Source organism: Epinephelus moara, chromosome 14 (genome assembly GCF_006386435.1).
Source record: "Epinephelus moara isolate mb chromosome 14, YSFRI_EMoa_1.0, whole genome shotgun sequence".
Classification (NCBI taxonomy): Eukaryota; Metazoa; Chordata; class Actinopteri; order Perciformes; family Serranidae; genus Epinephelus; species Epinephelus moara.
Window position 1 is genome coordinate 29,966,242 of NC_065519.1, and position 6,458 is coordinate 29,972,699.

Genomic DNA, 6,458 nt, shown 5'->3' on the forward strand with positions numbered 1-6,458 from the left:
GAGAACAGCTGTGCCCATCAAGGAAAGGCAGATATCACAAGGCATATAAAAAGCTGGCATGGAGGTGAGGACATCAGTCTTCAGGTATAAATCGACGTTAAAACAGGCCAAATTGATGTTAAAAAAGGCCAAATTTTTTCCGAACGCATCATGACACTAAAGTCTCACTCTTGTCATTTTCTGAAACTTGGCAGCCCTGCTGTATATCAACACAGCTGTAATTGTCTATGACCGAATCACAGCTGTGACGATGTACAGTACAACATCACTCCCTCTCGTTTGATATTGCTTAATTAACTAAAGATATGCTATGGTAATTATGCACTTGCCATTGGGGCAATCTAACGTTAAGGTAACATTAATGTTAGACTTGGGTAGGTAACAGTTATGTCAGGTTAAAAAGTTGCAGACTTGTGTGCAATTACAATAAGGTTTATGTGTGTAACTTAAATATTAATGTCACGTTTCAGCATGGTTCCAGATATAACGTTATTCTAGCTAGAGGCTGCATTTTTGGTGAAGCTGGAGTTGGTCATTGAGGCTATACTGTAGTTTCACATAAAATTTGGCAGTTGAAAAACTCAAACTTTGTTATTCTTCTTAATATTATTGCTAAAACAGGCGGCTGATTGTAGTCAGCTGGAGGCTTAAATGTCAACACATATCATTTGCAGCTTATCTGCTGCAATCAGTTTTTTTATGGTCTTTAACACTGAACTTTATTGTGCATTACATGAGTGATTAGGGTATGACAAAACTACATTTGACTGTCACATATGAAAAATAAGTGTAAATGCATCAGATATGAATATGAGGACTGTGCTGTCTACCACCTTTTTTAAGCGAAAATAAAGAGGTGACCTTTTGGACATTAAGAAATTTAAGTTGTAATATTTTCATAAAGAAAAAAGTCTGTGAGGGAGGTAACCTAACACATATATTTCTTTACATATCTATTTGTCTGCATTTCCTCTAGGTGATGCAGACAGGCTGTACCCTTGGATACTCAACATGAGAAGACAGAACTGGACTCCTAACAAGGCATCTCAAATGTTCTGTAAACATTTTGAGACTCACCACTTCAGCGCTGACCTCAGGGTACAAAGACCTTTTTCTATACTTAATAAAGAATCAGGCAACTTACTGGTTTAAATTAATGAAGTAACCATCATTGTTGTGTACAATACAATGTATAGAAGACTATTTATTTTTCTATTTAGGAGTTTTGTTCACCTAATACTGTCAGTGTATACAAGGTAGTTAGTCTTCAACTGAAGCAGATATTTATGCACGTATCCTGTCAAGGTATATATGTATATGATCCAGTGTTATCCACCATGTCTTAACAAAAGTGTTTATCTTTTACTGTAATTGAAAAGGTATCCACACTGTGAAGCGTGAATGACCAGTGCCAACAGAGGGAATACCTCATGTTTGGAACAATGTATTTGGTGCCATTCATCTGGACTGTGTGAAGTTGCATGGACAACATCCTGAGCTCTCAAATGGGTTTTGATGCCCAGAAACAAAAGACAACAAAAGGACATGGTTAGGTTTAGTAAAAAAGAACGGGGATTGGCTTTAGACTTTTAAAGGAAACAAACACCTCTCTCTCGGGTGAAAGTTGTGTTTGTTGGACCCATCTGCCACCCCTCCCACTCGCACCACTCGGACTTTCGCCGCCTTAACTTTTGTCCTTGTTCTGCTGCATCCCCCTGACGCCACCGGGTGCCATTAACTATAACAGCATCCAGCCGCATATCATCCCGATGTTAAAGGATGCCTTTTTTCATTGGTTTCTGACACCGCAAGTCAGGGGGCGGTCAAAGATGGCAACAATGATGGGGAGGAAGACCACGATAGAGGAAGACCACAAAGAGAAGGAAGAATAAAACAACAATGAGGGGGAGGAAGAAGAAAGTAACAAAAAGGTGGAGGAAGAGGAAGAAAAAAGAAGAAGGAGAAGATAACAGACAGGTGGAGGAAGAAAAACAAAAGATAGGTAGAGGATGAAGAAGGCAACAAATGGGGGCTGGAGGGTGACAACAAAAGAAGACACCAAATAGGAGGAAAAAGACAACAAATAAGAGGAAGAGGAACAAGGATGTAACAAAAAGGAGGAGGAAGAGGAAGAAGTAAAAGAAAAACAAGTAGATAAAGGAGAGGAAGAAGACAAAGAAGAAGAAGAAGAAATAGGAGAAGAAAAAGACAAAGAAGAGAAAGAAGACAACAAAGAGGAGGAGGAAGAAGACATCAAAGTGGCAGATGAAGAAAACAACAAGGGGGGGGGCGAAGATGACAAAAGGTGGAGAAAGAGGAAGAAGAAGAAGAAGAAAAAGAAGACATCAAAGAAGAGAAAGATGACAACAAAGAGAAGGAAGAAGACAAAGAGAAGAACAAAGAAAACAGACAAGTGGAGGAAGAAGAAAACAAAAAAGAAGGGGAGGACAAGGGAGGCAACAAAGAAGTGGAGAAGACAACGACAGAAGAAGACAATGACAGAAGAAAACAACAGGGGGTGAACAAGAAGATAAAAAAATGGAGGAAGAAGAAGACAACAAAGAGGATAAAGATGAAAACATAGAGGAGCAAATAGGAAACAACAGACAGGTGGAGGAAGAAGGGGGGAAGATGAAGAAGTAAACAAAGAGATGGGCAGAAGACGTCGACAGAAGAAGACAACAAATAGGAGGAAGAAGAAAAAACGAGGAGGGAATGAACAAGAAGATAAAAAAAAAACAGGTGGAAGAACTGAATTGAATTTTTAACACAACCTTTATTAGCTATCACAAGAAAAAAGAAAAAAAATATCAACACAAACACCAGCAATCAGCAATCAACAATCAAGACAACTTAGTTTTCACAAAAAATGGTAATATCATAATAATATTGTCAGATATCAGCCTGCCAGGTCAACATGAATGACTTGCTCCATCACTTTTCTCATCCTGGTGGCCAACACCTTGGACAGGATCTTGTAATCCGTGCAAAGCAGCGCCACGGGCCTCAAGTTTTTAATGTCCTGCAGATCCCCCTTCTTGGGAAGAAGGGTGAAGATGGCCCTCCTGCAGCTCCGAGGCAGCTGCCCCCTGTCTCTGAGAACACTCAACAAGTCCCCACCAATGACAGGCCAGAAAGCCTTATAGAAGTCTGCTGGCAGTCCATCTATGCCGGGGGCCTTCCCACTCTCCAGGCTCTGTAGCACCTCATGCAGCTCCTTAGCAGAGATCTCAGCCTCCAGCTCTGCATTGGCCTCCACAGAGATCTTTGGTAGACCTTCACGGAGGGACTGTAACACCCCTGGATTTTCCAGAAACTCACTTCTGAACAGCTTCTGATAAAAACCAACTGCACACTGACCTTACTCAGCAGACTCCTGCAGCAGCTGCCCAGTGTCAGACCGTAGGGAGTGCATCAGTTTCCTCTGCCTTTTCTTTCATTCCAGCCCAAAGAAAAAGTGAGAGGGAGCATCCATCTGAGAGATATTCTGAAACCTAGATCTGACCACTTACGTTTTAACAGGTCTGACGCTACTATGCGCCCCGGCTGTATCTAGGCTAACAGCTAACATGCTAACTATTATTTTTATGTCACTAGTCACTTGAGACAAATTTAGGACGATAGGAGACAGGTTGAAATAAATCGAAATTTCCCTTTAAGCAGAAGAGTCATGACTTTTGGAACATCATCATTAATCACTATATCATCATCATCATCATCATCATCATCATCATCATCATCATCATCATCATCATCATCTAAAACACTGGTGGCTGTCTGCCCAGCCTGTTCCTTGACTGTGGTCTGATCTCCCTGATCTCCCTGCTGACTCAAAAAACCATCATCATCCTCACTCTGTGGTGTGTTTGAATGTGCATTTTGTTGTGCGTTTGGTTCACTTTGAATTCCGTTTTCTCCTGCATGCCCTGTGAATCGAGCTATGTCAGTGACGCTTCTGCGGCATCTACTACCACAGGCGGTGGCTCCACGTCTGCCACAGCTGACCGGCGCTCACCTGCTCTCGAACGAATCAAATGGCCTTCAGTTCCACATCCAAAACATTTCATCGTCTCAGAAGTAACATCAACAGTATGGTCAAAATCATCAACTCTGAACTTAAAGACCAGGTTAAGTTTTTCCTCATTCTTTTTTAACACCATATGAACCTGTCTCCTGAAAAACATGACATGCTTCAGATGAGGAGACTTATCTGAAGCATAGGGAAGGGGAATCATTTTAATCTGGGTAACTAAGTGCCCATATTGGGCCAGTTCCTTTTCTAACAACTTGTTTCTGATGAATGGGGGCATGTTAGAAATGATAACTCTCTTTGCTGGATTAACAAGAGACAACACGGGAGTAAAAGCATAAGCAGATATCACCAATGAGGAGCGATGTGGCAAACCCGGTAGCATAACACCTGACAGTGTAGCTCTCAACTCTCCTCCAGAGCCAGGACACCTCTGCCTCATGCCTCTCAGAACCCACACTGGAAAGCTCAGCCCACCACCCATCTTCAGCAAACAAAAGGTGTCCTTATAGAGCATGAGTCCCTCATGAGGAAGAGAGTGTCCATGATGGATCTGTCCACTACACAATATGACTGGTCCCTGTGAATTAATAAAGTTTTTTAGCCTGTCTGAAAGTATTTTGGAGAGGAGTTTGTAGTCCACACACAGCAGAGCCACGGGTCTCAGTTCTTAAGAAGATTTTCAAATTCTCCAAATTTCCCTTTTTTGGCAGAGGTGAGAGGACTGCATGGCGACAGGAAGCAGGTAACAGTCCCGTCTAAGAGCACTCCTTCACCACCTCCCACAGAAGAAGAGGCGATGGATGAAAGCCGGCAACAAAACAAGAGGTGGAAGAAGAAGAACAAGGAGCAAAAGGAGAACAAGTAGAAGACAACAAAGAGGAGGAAGAAGAAAACAAGACTGAAGCTCTCCTGAACTCTTTGGTACAGTACCCTCCACCTGAAACCTGCCATTGTCGACCAGAAACTTTTATTAAATTCTGCTGGCAGTCCGTCCATCCCTGGGGAACATCCAGACGCCATCTGAGCAGCTGCCTCACTCATGAAAAGTAAAAGTGTCCAGAGCTTTGAGATGATGGGAGTTGTGGCAGGTTCTCCAGCAGTGCTTGAGTACAAACTGGATCACACTCCTCTGCATCTTAGAAAAAACAATTAAACAATATATATTATGAAATACACGTACAATAAAATATAGAAAATAAATGTAAAATCCAATGCAATTCACGCTGTGGTTGGTAATTTTCATTAGAATAACTTTCATATATTTGCAATCATTATATTCACACATCACTAAATGGAACAGATAATCAGAGAACAGGATCATATTCTGCCCACTCCTTTGCCTTATAGCCCCTCTAATGGTCTCATATCAGTGCTCGTACACTGTGGTCAAGCTATCAAACTAAGCAGCGCTGATTAAATATGATTCAGGATTCTGTGACCACACTGCCTATTTCTAAACTCAAATGTTTTCAGAAATATACTTCAGTGTACTGTTTAGCTGTTATTTGACATAGTTGGTCCAGCTGGTGGGTGGTGCTTGGTTATTTCTGGTCAACTGTCTCCAACATGGCGGCCGGGTCACTTTCTCATTATACAGCTAAATAGTACATTAAAAAATGTTTCTGAACACATTTGACGTGAGAAATAGGCAATGCAGTGACAGAATCTTGATTCATATTTGATCAGTACTGCCTAGTTTGGCAGTTTGACTACACTCAAGCAGTGAGACTCCTTTTCTCTGACATAATTTTTTTTCTCATGTATTTCTGTCAGAATATGACAGTTTCAGCAAATTTTACACAAAGTTACAACAGCGCAGAGATCGAAAAGTGGCTGATGGTATGGCACTAGTGATTCAGCATATTTGGATTATTACTTTTGGACCAATGCATATGCAAAAACATGTTAGGACAAGTACAACCGTAAATGATGTTTTTGTTTCTGTCTTTATTGACAATACAGGGCAACATAACACTGTAAATAAAGGAATGTATCATTTTCTCTCATCTGTTCTGTTGTTGGGATATGATCCATGGTTTTAAATGACAGTACATGTTTCATACATGTCTATCGCTGCTGATGTGCTGGAAGTCTATGCGATGTGCCCAAAGATAATATCAGAGCTATCCTTGGCTAACTTAGCCCTACTACCATAGCCAGGCTGGTTAATCGATTACAGAAACATAGAGCTACATTACTAATGGGCTACTGGTATTATTTGTGCTATGCTCAGTGTATCAGGAGAATAGGGTTGCCACCTTGGATTTGTGAAAAAAAGGGACACTCGACCAAATGTTTGAGGCGGAGGGCTCGGCCATTATTACCAGTTCAGACTGACCAATGAACATGAAATTCGGACATAGGAGACCAGATTTGCCATCATTTCATGTCCTTCTATGTGCCTGTATTTTATATTAATTTTTAT

At 41.2% G+C, this 6,458-nt stretch overlaps 2 protein-coding genes across 4 annotated transcripts in view; both read left to right on the top strand.

Moving 5' to 3' along the window:
• LOC126401283 (T-cell-specific guanine nucleotide triphosphate-binding protein 2-like) overlaps window positions 1-6,458 on the top strand; it is a 43,912-nt gene that overhangs the window by 9,438 nt on the left and 28,016 nt on the right. The gene's annotated exons all lie outside the window — the stretch shown is intronic.
• The window catches only part of dnal1 (dynein, axonemal, light chain 1), a 34,509-nt gene that overhangs the window by 2,686 nt on the left and 25,365 nt on the right, over window positions 1-6,458 (top strand). The window contains exon 2 of one of the 3 annotated variants that reach the window (XM_050062448.1): window positions 977-1,098. The exons of the other annotated variants lie outside the window; for them this stretch is intronic. The gene's annotated coding sequence lies outside the window, so the exon portion shown is untranslated. The remainder of the gene's footprint in view (window positions 1-976; window positions 1,099-6,458) is intronic. 3 annotated transcript variants of the gene reach the window in all.